The 17,379-nt window shown below is 39.8% G+C and overlaps 1 long non-coding RNA gene across 1 annotated transcript; it reads left to right on the top strand.

Moving 5' to 3' along the window:
• The first annotated feature begins 10,147 nt into the window (after positions 1 to 10,147).
• LOC129641037 (uncharacterized) lies at positions 10,148 to 17,379 on the top strand. Its single transcript, XR_008709056.1, has 3 exons — positions 10,148 to 10,286; positions 13,487 to 13,639; positions 16,157 to 17,379. It is a non-coding gene; the product is annotated as an uncharacterized LOC129641037 (long non-coding RNA).

Here is a 17,379-nt window from a genome sequence, read left to right as displayed (position 1 = left end):
CTAACACAACTGGCTACACCCCGCTGTTTGTAAGCTTGCTTCCAGACATCCTGGGCTTGAAATTAAAAAACTGCTCTGCTGTACTGTAAAGTACACAAAAGCACAGCCACCTGTAGTGGATGGACACACATGACCGTGCACGCCAGACGCATGAATTAATGTGATTGGACATGCGAACACACATTCGCATCTTTGAAAGTTCGAAACTCAAATGTTTGTATGAGGGGACTTACTCTATTCCTCTCTGGCTAATGTGTATTACTCATCAAATTCCTCTAGAGTTCTCATTGAGAGTCTCTTCCACCCAAGAGAACTGGAAACATGGTCATACAAAAATGTGTACACTAATGTTCACAGTGGCATTATTCATAATTGTCAAAAATGTAAACACCCAAACATCCATTTGGTGAGAAATGGATAAACAAAATGGGGTCTAGCCAAACAATGGAACAGTGTTCAGCCTGAAAATGAAAGGCAGTTCTGTTTCAAGCTACTCATGAATGAACTTTGAAGATATTGTGCTACGTGAAATAAACCAGACACAAAAGGACCAATATTGGTTGACTCCACTTTTATGAAGTTCTTAGAATAGGCAAATTCACAGAGAAAGAAAGCAAAATACAGGTTACGAAGAAATAGGGATGTTACTTAACCGGTAGAGTTTCAGCTTGAGTTTTAAAAACAGTTCTGCAGATGGATGTGGGGATGTTGCACAACAGTGTGAGTGTGCATCATGTCACTGAACTGTACACTTAAAAATGGTTAAATTTTAAAAAGCACGGGCAAGAAAAAAGAATGAAGTACTGATATATGCTACCACATAAACTTTGAACGTAGTATGCTGAGTGAAAGAAACCAGAAACCGAAGCCATCTAGCATACGATTCCATTTACATGAAATATTCAAAATAGACAAATCCATACAGACAGAAAATAGCTGAGTGGTTTCTAGGGGCCAGGGAGCAGGGGAGGAGTGACTGACTGTAATGGGTGTGGACTTTATTTGGGGGTAATGGAAACGTTCTGAAATTAGACAGTGGTGCTGGCTTTACAGCCTGTGAATAGATGAAAATGCTGGGTGGGGTGGTGCATGAATCGTACCTTCATTTAAAAAAACAAATCAGGATCCCTTTTAAAAAATTATGCTTTGATTTCTTTAACTCTAGATGTATATAATGAACTTGAAATAGTCCATCTTTAAAGCATACAGTCAAAGCCTTCTTTCCTTTTAAGGGAGCATCTTTGCCCCAGAATACAGCAGTAGACAGAATATCCTACCTTGTGAGTTACTGAGATTCATTTTCCCCTATGTCTTAGTCCATTCCAGGTGCTATAACAGAACACTGGTGGGGGTGGGGGCTTATAAACAGCAGAAAATTCATTTCTCATAGTTCTAGAGGCTGGAAAGTCCAAGATCAAGGTGCTAGCAGACTCGGTGTCTGCTGGGAACCTGCTTTCTGGCTCAGAGACTCTCCATGTGTCTTCACATGACAAAAGGGCTAAAGGTCACTCTGTAGTCTCTTTAATAAAGGACACTAAACCCATTCATGAGGGCTTCCCTGGTGGCTCAGTGGTAAAGAATCCGCCTGCCAATCAGGAAACTCTGGTTCGCTCTCTGGGTCAGGAAGATCCCCTGGAGTAGGAAGTGGCAACCCACTCCAGTATTCTTGCCTGGGAAATCCCATTAACAGAGAAGCCTGGCGGGCTACAATCCATGGGGTGGCAAAGAGTCAGACACAACTGAGCGACTGAGCATGGATGCTCGCAATCCCATATGTGAATGCTCTCCCTCATGACCTAATCCTCTCAAAGGCCCCACCTACCTCCCTGGGTCATTACCACAGGGTTAGGGTTTCAATTTCGGAATTAGGGGTGACATAAACATTCAATCCATCATAAAGCTCTGTATCTTACTGGTGTTGTTTGTCTGATTTAGTCACCACTTCTTTTCTGTGCTGGTCTACAAGCTCCAGTCTAAAGATATTTACTAACCTAAAGAAGGGAAAAAAAAGTCATGTACACAATGTTTCTGGAAGACTTTACATATCCTCTGGAGAAAGAAATGGCAACCCATTCCAGTATTCTTGCCTGGAAAACCCCATGGACAGAGGAGCCTGGCAGGTTACAATCGTGGGGTCGCAAAGAGTTGGACATGCCTGATCGACTTCACTTTACTTTTACTTTTACAAGAAAAGGGGCAATATTGATTTCCTTCAGACAGGAAAACTGTCTAAAGGGTTGAAGAGACTCTTACCTGGAGAGCGTTTTGTGTCTTTTGAATTTTTAATCATATGAATGTTTTTAATCATGTGAAGGTAATATCTATTCAAAATAATAATAACATTTTATAAAATAAATTCACTAAAAATGGCAAAATGAGAAATACCCGAAATTTAAAATCTAGCTAAGTTTTTCTCATATTGTATTTGTGTTTTTAAACTAACTTTGTTACCAACAACTTAAAAAAGAGACTTATAAAAAAAAGCAAATAGATAAAATAAAAAGGGACATATTTAAAATGACTATCTTTGCATTTTCATTCTACTTACTATGAATGTGAATCCCTAAATTAATATAACCAGGGCTAATGTTCAGGCAGAATTCATTGGTATGGCTGAGCAGCCTCTGCCGATTTTGATTGGTTGATAGCATTGCCAGTTGTTAAACATTTTTAAGATCACCCTGGATAAAATTGAAGGTCTTCAAACTTTTAAAAAGATCTTGTTAATTCTTTTCTTTTACCATAACTAATAGAAGCATATATTTCAAAGGTCACTGATATTTGCAAAGATCACTAATTATCTCTCTACTCCAATCAACCAAACTATAGGGTCAGGCATGGTTTTACCATGCTCCTTGTTGTGCATTGCTTGATGCTGTCAGGCATCTAATAAATATTTTCTAAATGAATAAATGGTACTCACTGGTTTTTCTCTTTTGCCCAACAACAAACTTATTCCATAAATTCACTAGATTATATGGCAATCTTTACACCTCCATGAAAGCCACAGGAATTAAGTTTGAAGGGGATATTTCCAGTTTATTTTTATTCAGTTTTCTCTCTCCAGTTTGGGTTTAGGCTTTATTTGTCTGTGTGTTTTATGAACAGCATAACAGATTGATAGCATAAGGAATGCATTTTCAATAAAAAAAAAGAAAGGAGAGAAGTAAGTAAGCATACAGGTTTTTTTTTGTTTTTAATTTTCCTTTATTTATGGCTGTGCTGAGTCTTCCTCGCTGCACAGGCTTTTCTATAGTTGTGGTGTGCAAGCTTCCCATTGCCAGGGCTTCTCTTGTTGCAGAGACTGGGCTCTAGAGCCTTCTCATTTAAGTTGTGGTGCATGGGATCAACACAGGCTCAGTAGTTGTGGCACACGGGCTTAGTTGCTCCACTGCATGTAGGATCTTCCCAGATCAGGGATCAAACCCATGTTACCTGCGTTGGCAGGTAGATTCTTTACCACTGAGCCACCAGGGAAGCCCAAGGATACTGATTTTTAAACTTAGCATTACTTGGGATTTTCATTGTACGAGTCAAGTATTGGCTTTAAAGCTCAATCTCATATTAGAAGTAAAGTCACTTTTAAAAACAATCTGGATAGTAAAGGGCAAGATGTAATGTGAAACCTATTCAATGATAGACAATCCAAAAAGTATTTTATATTTAGCCATGTGTGCATGCTCAGTCGTGTCTGACTCTTTTGCGACCCCATGAACTATAGCCCGCCAAGTTTCTCTGTGCATGGGATTTACCAAGCAAGAATATTGGCGTGGGTTGCCATTTCCTTCTCCAGGGGATCTTCCCAACCCAGGGATCAAACCCAGGTCTCCTGCATTGCAGACAGATTCTTTACCAGCTGAGCCACCAGTAAAGCCCAGGATAATATAACCAAAAAGCAAAAAAAAAAAAAAAATAACAGCCTCTTCCTTCATCTTGACCTCACTGCCTGAGAACTTTCCTCTCCTTGCCATTTGGTGTGCGATGAGTGGCGCTGATGCCCTAGCAATGGTCCTCACATCTTGAAAGTGCAGCAAGAATCCTTGTAACAACTACTCTGAAAATGGGATTTTCACAATCCTATTGTCAAGAGATCCGGAAAGGCATTAAAAGTAACTATAAAATATAATTATGATATGATATAAGATAGTATTGTTGCTGTTTAGTAACTAAGTCATGTCTGAGTCTTTTGCGACCCTGTGGACTGTAAACCCACCAGGCTCCTCTGTCCATGTGATTTCCCAAGCAAGAATACTGGAGCCAGTTGCCATTTCCTTCTTCAAGGGATCTTCCTGACCCAGGGATTGACCCCCTGTCTCCTGCTTGGCAGACGTATTCTTTTCCACTGAGTCACCCGTGATGGTCATAGCATATAAGATAGTGTAGCATAAAATAATGTAGCACAATGTCGTATACTAATTACATGGTATTAATATTAAAAAGGAACTAACTGTAAAATGAGGTATCATACATGGTACTAGGATAAGAAAATGGTCTTAGCTGCTCCCCTACCTCACACATTAGATCCCTGGCTGTGATGGTATGGCTCTTTTTTCTTGAAGAGCTGAAGCAAGAGATGTGGGACAGATATATATACTACTATATATATATATAATAGATTTGAAAAAAAAAAAAAACAAACCCAGGAACCTACTGTATAGCACAAGGAACTATATCCAATATCTTATTATAACCTACAGTGGAAAAGAATCTAAAACAGAATATGTGTGTGTGTGTGTGTGTACATATATAAATCAATATGCTAGATACCTAAAAGATTGTAAAATAACAATGCTTCAATTTAGAAATTTTTTTAAAAAAGAGAAAGATACTGGGTGATTACCAAATTCATGTACAGTTAATTCTTCCATGGATTATCTACTTTTTGGATTATTCCCAGCACCTTTTAAATTCCAAGGGTTTTCCCCCAGCTGTTAAGCATTCTTCTCAGTCATCTACCCACCTTCAACTGGTAGAAGTTCAAGGAATGCAAATTTGTTTTCTATTAGACTAAATAAACACAATTAGAAAGGAGAAACCCCCAAGGCAAGAACACCTATCAAAGCCAAATATAAATTATCTTTGACTGTTATAATCAGGGAAATAAATGAGAAACCAATGTAATTATCTTTTTAATCTCTAGAGGAAAAGGTTTGAATGTTTTCTTTTATAGATTTCTTCAGCGCTTTATAATCCTAATGTTCTTTTATATTCATTCTAAATCACTGTTCTTCAATCTGAGCCTGTTCTCTTCTTCTGGGCATCCGTGACAATAATTGAGCTGACCTCAATCCTTGCAAATGTGCTTCCTGTCCTTGTTAATGTACAAACATGGTAACTTTATGCTTTGTAATTTAATTATTATATATCTAATGATTTACCCCTCATGCTTATTATTTTTAACATCACTATGATATTTTCTAACAGGGGTCCCCAACCTCTGGGCCACAGACCCACTGGTACCTCTCATCAGATCAGCAGTGGCATCACATTAGAAATAAAGTGCACAATAAATGTAATGCTGTAGTTTTTCCAGTAGTCATGTATGGATGCGAGAGTTGAATCATAAAGAAGGCTGAGTGATGAAGAATTGATGCTTTTGAACTGTGGTGTTGGAGAAGACTCTTGAGAGTCCCTTGAACTGCAAGGAGATCAAACAAGTCAATCCTAAAGGAAGTCAGTCCTGATCGTTCATTGGAAGGACTGATGCTGACGCTGAAACTCCGTACTTGGGCCACCGGATGTGAAGAGCTGACTCATTAGAAAAGACTGATGCTGGGAAAGATTAAAGGCAGGAGGAGAAGGGGATGACAGAGGACCAGAGGGTAGGAAAACATCACTGACCCAATGGAGGTGAGTGTGAGCCAGCTCCAGCAGATGGCGAAGGACAGGGAAGTCTGACATGCTGCAGCCCATGGAGTTGCAGAGTCAGACATGACTGAGTGACTGAACTACAATAAAATGCAATGTGCTTGAATCACCCTGAAGCCATCCCTCCCTGCCTGTTCCCCCTGTCCGTGGAAAAATTCTCTTCTATGAAACTGGTCCCTAGTGCCAAAAAGTTTGGGGACCACTGTTTATAACATTAGCTACCATGAGTTCAAAGAGTCATACACTCTTTCCGGAATTTTATACATATTTTCATTTCTTTAATCTTCCCAGTAACTCTAAATTTTGATATAATTATTCAATCAATGTGTAAAGGAAGGAATTAAGAGATTCTTAGTGAGACTCTGAATGGCCTCACTCCCAAAGCCCCCATGCATCCTTAATGCCGTATTTTCTCTTATCATGTTGCTGAGCTGATTCACTATTGTGAGGCATTTGGGGTTATTTCTGATTTACTGTAGTGATAATTATATCCCATAAACATTTCTTCCCTCATCATCCTGGGTCCCCACATAGCTCAGTTTCTACAGAGTAGCACGTAGCACTGCCCAAAGTAATTTTAAAGATGAATACCAATTTTCATGTTGTCTCTCAAAGAAAAATCACAGGGGATCCAATTCAGAACTCATAACACTACTTACCAGATCCCCTTTCTTCACTCCCCAGTTCTCTCACACTGTATAACTGCTGGAAGGGCAGTTACAGTCTGAACCGCCACAAACTGCCTACACGCCAAAACCCTGCAGCTCTCCTATCTCCATATGCCCCCCACTGGCTCCTTGTTTTAGAGATCACCGCAGCATCGTGGGCTGGTCCTTCCCCCAGCCCTCACCACTCTGGTCTGGCTTCTCTATCATTCTAATAACCCATCCCCAAAGGAAAGAAGTCTCATATTACGTTAGATAGAAATATGGACTGTGCAGAAACAGGCGGAGAGGAAATCTGGGAACATTCATACATGAATACATTTTATTCACTTATTTGTAAATTAAGGTTTCTGATGGTTTTTTTTTTCTTTTTATTTCATTTGAGAGTCCCCCCTCCCCCTTGAATGATAGTGTCCAAAGTGAGATTGATGAGCGCTGAAAAGATCTTGTAACAGTGAATAGTTTTTGCTTTATTTAAAAATCTTTGGTTTGGCTGCACTGGGTCTTTGTTGCAACACAGGCTTTCTCTAGTTGTGGCATGTGGGCTCTTAGTTCCCTGAGCAGGTTATCAACCCTAGTCCCTTGCATTGGAAGGCAGATTCTTTTTATTTATTTGTTTATGGCTGAGCTGCGTCTTCGTTGCTGTGTGCGGGCTTTCCCTAGTTGTCGTGAGCATGGGACCACTCCTCCCTACTTGAAGGACGCAGTCTTCCTACTGCAGTGGCTTCTCTGGTTGCAGAGCACAGGCTCTAGGGTGCTTGGGCTTCAGGGGCTGTGGCACGTGGGCTCAGTAGTTGTGGCTCTCAGGCTTACTTGCCTTGCAGCAGGTGGAATCATCCCAGACCAGGGATGGAACCCATGTCCACTGCACTGGCAGATTGTTAACCACTGGACTTCCAAGGAAGTCCCACAGTGAATGGTTTTAATCAAGAAGTACTCCAACTAATTAAAAAAAAATAGATCCTATGATTACAAAGAAGTTGACTTGTCATAAGGCTTAAAATACATTTTTACTTTATATGCCTTTTTTTTTTTTTTTTTAAAGGGCCTCCCTGGCGGCTCAGATGGTAAAAGCGTCTGCCTGTAATGTGGGAAACCCAGGTTCGATTCCTGGGTCGGGAAGATCCCCTGGAGAAGGAAATGGCAATCCACCCCAGCACTCTTGCCTGGAAAATCCCATGGACAGAGAAGCCTGATAGGCTACAGTCCATGGGGTCGCAAAGAGTTGGAAATGCCTTTACTTGCACTTTCATGCCTTTTTAGGTGGTCAATGTATTTTATGATTAAAACTAAAGTATTATAAAATTCTGATTACTTTATACTAACTAGCAAATATCTATTGGTGAAATGCAATAGTGTATAAAATACAAGTAGCCCCAAACTTTCCTGTTTTCTCTCCTCTAATGGACTAAAGAAGAAAACCAGAGGTTTAGACTCTGATAACAGCTCCTTCCGCTGCTAGCTGTTCCCATAAGAACCTTTCTTTTGATTTTGGCCAGCTCTCACACTCTCATCTTTGATTAGTCACTCATCTTGGGACTGGTTTGGGGTCATCACTGGGGAAAATTGTGAAGTAACCCAAGCGTTTGTTTGGTATGCCCCAGATTGCTTTGGCATGTACTTCCTGTCTCTGGCACTCTTTTTTTTTTCCAGGTCCTCCTATCAACTTTTCCTTTCCAATCATATCAATCATTTACATATTAGTAGGACTTTAACTCGGAGAAGGCAATGGCACCCCACTCCAGTACTCTTGCCTGGAAAATCCCATGGGCTGAGGAGCCTGGTAAGCTGCAGTGCATGGGGTCGCTAAGAGTCAGACACAACTGAGCGACTTCACTTTCTTTTTTCACCTTCATGCATTGGAGAAGGAAATGGCAACCCACTCCAGTGTTCTTGCCTGGAGAATCCAAGGGACGGGGGAGCCTGGTGGGCAGCCGTCTATGGGGTCGCACAGAGTTGGACACGACTGAGGCGACTTAGCAGCAGCAGCAGCAGCAGGACTTTAACTGGAGCTTCCCAGGTGGTGCTAGTGGTAAAGAATCCACCTGCCAATGCAGGAGACCCAAAAGACACAAGTTCGATCCCTGGGTCGGGAAGAGCCCTTGGAATAGGAAATGGCACCTCATCCCAGTATTCTTGCCTGGAAAATTCCATGGACAGAGGAGCCTAGCGGGCTCAGCAAAGAGTCAGACAAGAGTGAGTGACTGAGAACACACACACACACACAGGACTTTAACCCTATATACTCCCCCTTCTCAGAGATATTTGCTTGTATTGCCTTATCTCTAATTGTGAATGCAAAGGTTTGTTTCTGGTCCTGGAGTTTTAATCACTAATGAGCTGATGTAAACTATGGGGGAAGACTGACTGCCCGGGTGTCTTCTCTTAAGGTTGTACAGACAGTCTGTGGCTTAAGATGCTTTGGCTTAGCAACTTTTTGGCTTTACAGTGATGCAAAAGTGATAGACATTCAGTGGACACCATAGTTAAAATTTTGTATTTGGGTTTTTTTGGGAGGGGTGGCTAGCCATGTGCAGTAGGATACTTATTTATGGTTCTGGGCAGCCAGTGAGCCACAGCTCCCAGTCAGCCACTCAGTCACAAGAGTACAGGCCAAATACACTTAAAACCATCAGTACCCAGACAGCCATTCTGGTTTCACATTCAGTGTGCTTGTATATATGCTAAGTTGTGTCAGTCATGTCCAACTCTGTGCAACCCCATGGCCTGTAGCCCCCCAGGCTCCTCTGTCTATGGAACTCTCCAGGCAAGAATACTGGAGTGGGTTGCCATTCCCTTCTCCAGGTGTAGTAGTCAATAAATTACATGAACTAGTCAATGCTTTCTTCTAAAATAGGCTTTGTGGTAGATGATTTTGCCCAACTATAGGCTCATGTGAGGGCTTCCCTGGTGGCTCAGTGATAAAGAATACTTCTGTCAATGCAGGAGACTCAGGTTTGATTCCTGGGTCAGGAAGATCCCATGGAGGAGGGCACGGCAACCCACTCCAGTATTCTTGCCTGGAGAATCCCATGGACACAGGAGCCTGCTGAGCTACAGTCTATGGGGTCGCAAAACAGCTGGACATGACTGAGCGGCTAAACAACAACAAGGAGCATCAGGGTTCATGTAAGCGTTCTGAGCACGTTAAGGTAGACTGGGCTAAGCTAGGATGTTTGGTACGTTAAGTGTATTATGTGCATTTTTAATTTATGATACTTTCAACTTAGGATGGATTAATTGGGATATAGCCCCATCAGAAGTTAAAGATCTACATTTTACAAGTCTGTATATATTATCAGTTTACGACTATGACCAGCTCCCAAATTTTTCTGTAACTCCAAGTTTTGAGGTCAAGTGCATGTCTATGTCAACACTGGCCTTGCTTGGGCTCACACACACACATGTGAGAAAGAACAGGTAGGTGGCAAAACATGGGGTGTACTTGTTAGGGAAAGAAATGCATGCAATTCGTTAAGAATAAGTTACTAAACTCACTTTCTATGCAGTTCTTTATCTCTTTCATAATGCGTCTCTGGTGTCAGACTAAACCTGGAGCTTTTTTTTTTTTTTTTTTTTTTTTGCTTTGCTTCTTTTTTTCTCCAGTTTGACAAATGGATGGACACTCAGAGGAGAAGAATCCTGACAGTCCTGTTAGAACGCTGCTCCCTGTCACAGCAAAAGTTCTGCTGTTGAAAGCTTCAGGAGAAAATTCCAGCAGAAGCTCTGGATTTTACGACCAAGCTCCCAAAGGTGTTATCTTTATACATCTTTTCTTTCCTGGACCCCCAAAGCCTTTGTCTCTGTGCACAGGCACAGATAAAGAAGCAGGGTTCAGTGTTTTGTAAAGACAGCCTAGAAAACACTGAACCTTGAGGGAAAAAGGAAAGCACGCATACAAAACCGAGCACCGACAAGAGGCTCACCGCGTTTCGTTTGCACGGTTTGGATTGGCCCCAGCTCTTTGTGTCTGGCTGTGCACTTAGTGCTCAAAGGGGAGAAAAAGTAAGCCATCGCTAAGTGTCCGTAAAATAGTATTAGCCAGTTGGGGAAATATATACACATGTATATAATGGTTCATCATCAGAATAGCCTTATATTGCACAGCAGAGGACCATAAGAGTGTAGAGTGCAGGCCATTCATAAATAGAAAAGCATGAAATAAGGTGCTAATGTGATAAATACAGAAGCATGTGAGACTAAAGGAGTTCAGAGTGGGCAAATGTGCTCACAGGTTGGAAAAGCATCTGACCATTATTTTCTTACAAATAATTTCACGGTGTATTCAAGTATATTTTTTAAGACATAAAATTGATAGTCATTTTGTTGATTTCTTTTCATAGTCTAGAAAGACCAGAAATTCCCTGTTACTGTGCATTCACAGGGTAACTTTAGTTTTTAAAGTTAAGAAAATGAAAAAAAAATTAAGAAAATGAATGCAGTAAGATAGATGATGTATTTAATAATTGGTGCTGGGACAATTGGGCAGTATCTGGAAAAAAATTCTAGAAGGATAAAAGATTGATATGAAATTATGGAAAACCATTCCCTACTCAAAGGAGGGAATTCCCTGGTCCAGTGGTTAAGTCTCTGCTCTTTCACTGCTGAGGGCAGAAGTTCAATCCCTGTTTGGGGAACTAAGATCCTGTAAGCCACCAGGCATGACTAAAGGGGGAAAAAAATGTAATTAAAGGAAATCTAGGGAAGGAAGACTTTGTGAGTAATCTATAATATTCAGAGCCTCAAAAGAAAATGTATAACTTAAAATCTTTCTTTATTTATTTTATATATTTTGTATATATATTATATATGCTTTATAAATAAAGAAAGCAAGATTTTAAGTTGTGATTATAAAAGTTAAAATTTTCTCCATCGAGAAGAAAACTGTAAATAAATACAGACAGTAAACAGGAGGGAGCTCCCTGGGAGTGGTAAGGACTCAGTGCTTTCACTGATGAGGGCTCAGGTTCAGCCCCTGGCCGGGAGACTATGAACCCACAAGCTGCTGCAGTGTGGCCCCCCAAAATTAAAATAAACTGGGGGAAAACATATTGCTAGCAAAGGGGTAATTTTCTTATTTTTTAAAGAACGACTATAAATCTACATTAAGAAGAAAAAAAAAAGAGCAAAGCCTAGCAGAAAAATGAGCAAAGGAGGCGAACAAATAGTTCACAGAAAGAAAAGCAGATGTTTCTAAAATAGATAAAATGCTTAGCCTCATTTTCATGCCATCGTTTGTGACTCAGATGGATTGAGTTTCTTTTTTTCTTTTTTTATTTATTTTTTTAATGATAACATTTTATATTGTTAGGGGTGTGGGGAAACAAGCACCTTCATATGTTGCACCTCCATAGATAAATTGATGCAAACACCAAGGAGAGCAATTTGGTAGTACCCAATTTTTAAATAAAGATTCCTGGACATTCCCTGGCGATCCAGTGGCTTTCACTACCAAGGGTGTGAGTTTGATCCCTGGTCAGGGAACTGAGATCCTGCAAGCCATGAGACATGGCTAAAAACTTTAAAAATCTTTTTAATTAAAAAAAAAAAAACAAGATTACCTTTGGCCAGTAGTTCCACTTCTTGGAATTTGTCTGATGGGTATACTTCAACACATGCAAAATGTATGTCTATATAAGAATATTGCATCATTGTTTGTGGTAGCAAAAGGTTGGAAACAATGGAAATGTCTGCTAATAGCAGACTGGCTGCAACTATCTCCTCAATATATCATCAATAAAACAACAAAGGTGCAGAATTATCCTACCACTTTGGAAGAATAAAAGAATGCATTCATATTTCTTGCTCTTCTGGAATGGCACACAAGAAGCCAGTAACAATGGTTACATTCACAGAGGGAAATGAGTGGCTACATGACAAGGATGAGAGAGGCTTTTTTTTTTTTTTTTTTTTTTTTTACTTTTTTTACAGTGTGCCCCTTGGTATCTGTGATTTTAGTATTGATGTACACATATTATTCTAAAACTGAAACAATTTGTTTTTTAAAAAAACATAGTGTTTTAAATGCCCAGTAATAGAGTATCATTCTGCCATATAAAGAATTATTAGGCAGTCATTAGAAAACATGTTTTGCAAGAACAGAGATGCTTATTATATGTAAAATGAAGAAAGCATGATTTTAAATTGCATGCAGTTTCCCAATTTTGCTTTCATATATACCTGAAAAACAGAAAGGAAAATAACTCTACCAGCTTGTTGATAATGTTTGGTCATCTCTGATTGACAGAGTTCTGGGTATTGTTTTTCTTCAGGTTTCTCAGAATTTTCCATGTTTTTCACAATGAGAATGTTATCATTCCAGGGAGATGTGATATGAAATAGATAATCTTATCATCTATGTGTACCATATGTCAATCTTGGTAGATTTCAACATTTTATTTTATTTCCCAGAACTGACTGTGAGGCAATTGTTCTTTAGCTAGATTTAAAGTAAACAATAAAGTCATTGCACCAAGATGAGCTTTGAGCTGTTTAAAAATGTGGTGGCGGTTGTCTTACAGTTTTGAAAGAGCTTCCCCACCCTCAACTTTCCTCATTCCTGTTTAGTTTTAAACAAACAAAAAGCAGCAAAAATCAAAAACAAAGCAAAATTTTATCTATCCCCAGTGCGGGGGCAGTGGGAACCCCAACTTAACTACCCAGGTCTAAACCCGATCTAAGTCAAAAGAGGAAAAGGATGAGAGTTGAGAAAAACTTTCTCCCCATCCCCTCCCTCCCAAATCCCACATCTTGATTGGATTAACTAACCATATGAGGTTTAAGGGCAGTGCAGTTTCATTCTGGGTTGCACAAAGTGGTTGTGATCTCTGTTTCTGCCTGCAGTGTTGTATAAGATCCTCTAAGCCTTTTCCTCCATCTAGATCCTGAACCTACTGTTTCTCCTATTTATGCCCCACTTCTGCTTCCCTCTCCCCTACATGTCTTATCTTCAGCCCATAAAATAATCCTGGACATAACACACGGGCCACCTGATGCAAAGAGCTGACTCATCTGAAAAGACCCTGATGTTGGGAAAGATTGAAGGCAAGAGGAGAAGGGGACAACAGAGGATGAGATGGTTGGATGGCATCACCAACTCAATGGACGTGAGTTTGGGTAACTTTGAAACTCCGTACACAATGGATGGAAGGAGGGAGGAAGACAGACAGATAGATAAACAGATGGATGGGTAGTGAGTTCCATTACAGAGTGTTCTGCTCCTTTTGGGGGCACTCAAACATTATTTATTATTGAGTTAACCTTGAAAAAGAGGCCAGTTTTCCAAAGATGGAATGAATGTGAAGACTAGCTACCATCTCTGCAATTCACGTTAAGAGATATGGAATGCCTAGTCTGAACTTTATCTATGGACTTGATTCTAGTTTCTACTAAGACTTATTTAAAACCTGGAATAAATTATTTTAAAAACTACTACACATAATAGGGTCACCTCCACCATTTGCTGGATATGTAGGATTGACCATAATGCTATGAAAATGGAATGTACAGAATACTTTTTAAAAAATGTATTAATTTGGCTGCACCAGGTGTCAGTTGCAGCACGTGGAATCCAGTTCCCTAACTAGGGATCAAACCCTGGCCCCCTGCACTGAAAGCATAGAATCTTAGCCACTAGACCACCAGGGAAGTCCCCAGGACAAACACTTAATGCTTCATTGAATCTTAAAGGCTATTTAGGACACATCAATATAGTATTAGTCATTGTGTTCCCTTTATATATTTAGTTAAATCATAAGCATGGAGGGAAAACAGAAGCATATCATGAAAAAAATAAGCAATGTGCCAACTGGAGTTTCTGTAGCCTTCATACAACGTTCATATGCAGACTCCCAGAGATCCTTCAGTTCAATTCAGTTCAGTCACTCAGTAGTGTCTGACTCTTTGTGACCCCATGAATCGCAGCACACCAGGCCTCCCTGTCCATCACCAACTCCCGGAATTTACCCAAACTCGCGTCCATTGAGTTGGTGATGCCATCCAACCATCTCATCCTCTGTTGTCCCCTTCTCCTCCTGCCTTCATTCTTTCCCAACATCAGGGTCTTTTCAAATGAGTCAGCTCTTTGCATCAGGTGGCCAAAGTAATGGAGTTTCAGCTTCAACATCTGTCCCTCCAATAAACACCCAGGACTGATCTCCTTTAGGATGGACTGGTTGCATCTCCTTGCTGTCCAAGGCACTTTTAAGAGTCTTCTCGAACACCACAGTTCAAAAGCATCAATTCTTTGGCGCTCAGCTTTCTTTATAGTCCAACTCTCACATCCATACATGACTACTGGAAAAACCATAGCCTTGGCTAGACGGACCTTTGTTGGCAAAGTAACGTCTCTTCTTTTTAATATGCTAAGTTGGTCATAACTTTCCTTCAAAGGAGTAAGCACCTTTTAATTTCATGGCTTCAATCATCATCCGCAGTGATTTTGGAGCCGGGAAAAATAGTCAGCCACTGTTTCTCCATCTATTTTGCCATGAAGTGATGGGACCGGATACCATGATCTTAGTTTTCTGAATGTTGAGCTTTAAGCCAACTTTTTCACTCTCCTCTTTCATCAAGAGGCTCTTTAGTTCTTCTTGACTTTCTGCCATAAGGGTGGTGTCACCTGCATATCTGAGGTTATTGATATTTCTCCCAGCAATCTTGATTCCAGCTTGTGCTTTCTCCAGCCCAGCATTTCTCATGATGTACTCTGCATATAAGTTAATAAGCTGGGTGACAATATACAGCCTTGATGTACTCCTTTTCCTATTTGGAACCAGTCTGTTTTTCCATGTCCAGTTCTAACTGTTGCTTCCTGACCTGCATACAGGTTTCTCAAGAGGCAGGTCAGGTGGTCTGGTATTCCCATCTCTTTCAGAATTTTCCACAGTTTGTTGTGATCCACACAGTCAAAGGCTTTGGCATAGCCAGAGATCTTTAGGAAGTTCCAAAGTCTTATCTGAAGCTTAGTTTCCCCATTTGCAAGGGAAGAATATTAATTATACTACCCTTCAGGTTGTGACGAGGATGGTTAATAGGTGCTCGATAAATATTAGTTGACTTGGATTCTGTCTGAATTAACATTAAAGAAAAGAAAAGAAAAAGGGGTACCCAAAGCCAGTGCTCTGTGAGAACCTGGAGGGATGGGATGGGGAGGGAGGTGGAAGTGGTGTTCAGGTTGGAGGCGACACATGTATACCTATGGCCAATGTATGGCAAAACCATCATAATGTTGTAATTATCCTCCAATTTAAAAAAAAAAAACTTCCTGCCTTGTTAGGAAGCACTTCAGGTAAGAGTTAACTTGGTTGTGATTTGGAAAAAAAGACCAAAAAGAAACTACTTGTGAATTCCAGGCCTGGTTTATCAAGTTAAAATTATGTTTGCTCTGATTCATTCATGAACGAATCCATGAATCCACTTCCCCAGTGGCTCAGTGGTAAAGAACCTGCCTGCAGTGCAGAGAAGTGGATTCGATCCCTGGGTCAGGAAGATCCCTTGGAGGAGGGCATGGCAACCCACTCCAGAAAAAAAATAAAGAAGTTCTCTCAGTGCCAGGGTGACGGCTCAAAACCTAGAGAAAGTGGACATGTAAGCTGAATAGTTTTTTAACATTGTTTCTCCAGGTGAGCTGGCATTGGAAGAATTTAACTGAACTGGATCAGCTCTGGATGCTAAAATGTTTACGGTTTAACTGGTATATCAATGTCTCCCCAACTCCCTATGAGCAGGGTGTATGGAAGAAGCATTATATTCAAATGGTGAAAGAACTCCATGTTACCAAGCCCAAGGTAAATTTGGGAAAAGAAGAATTACTAACATCAGCTACTTAAGAATTCTAGAACTAAGTTGGAGAAGGCCATTGTTTCAAAAGAAATATACCATGACTTCAAAATTCCCTTGTTCTAAGAACTTAACAGCTCTTTTCAAGATATCCATGTTAGTTGAAAGTAATCTGACACTCACAAACCACAGTTCCACCAGGTTATGACTTGGAGCTCCTCATTCTCTCCAGATTCCTGGATTTCTGTGTCTCTGATGCCTACAGTACACAATTCTGACACTGGGATTCTGTGGGTAATGTGCAGTATTTATTACCTATGGGTCATCAAATTTTACTTAACTAATTCAAATTTTCTGTGATTCTCCCAGGCAAATTGAAGTTTATGTTTCTATCATTAATAAAGAAAAGTTTGCAAAACATTAGTAACTAGGAAATGGCATAATGGGCATATTAAAGTTCTTTTCACTTTAGAAACTAGCAATGTAAAGTCCTTACATAGAATTGTAAACAGTAAACAGTATGAGCATAAATTTTTTCTAGTGGTTTTCTATGCATTGCAACCAATGTTTATGTTCATTCTTATAGTCAGAGTTAATTAGATAACTTATGGGAAATTTGTATGAGCTTTTTCTTTATGGCATAATCTATATACATGCAGAGTTGTGCATCGTTTTGTATAATAGAAGAGTTCCTGAAAATTATGTGTAAATTACAATTTTAAAATTATTTTTAAAACCACAGGGATTTTTTTTTTATAGAAAAGCTGCAGTGAGTCCTTTTTGAATTGGAGAATCCTTTTGAAATATGAATAGTTGGCTCTTAACATGCTGATTTACGTTTCATTTTATTGTGTTTACTTGAAGTAGAAACCCTCTACATTTAATATAGTAATAAAGTGCATAATTAATATTGTTATAATTACAATGATAAAAGCAGTCTTTCTGATTTCAATGATGGCTGTTCTTCGTGAGAATTTCTTTTAAAAAGAAAAATGTAAAGTGCAGTGGTGGAAGAGTTATTTTAAAAATTACAATAGCTATGACTCCTTTTATCACAAGGTTTCCC

This window comes from Bubalus kerabau, unplaced genomic scaffold (genome assembly GCF_029407905.1).
Source record: "Bubalus kerabau isolate K-KA32 ecotype Philippines breed swamp buffalo unplaced genomic scaffold, PCC_UOA_SB_1v2 scaffold_70, whole genome shotgun sequence".
Lineage (NCBI taxonomy): Eukaryota > Metazoa > Chordata > Mammalia > Artiodactyla > Bovidae > Bubalus > Bubalus kerabau.
This window is presented reverse-complemented; position numbering and strand designations above follow the sequence as displayed.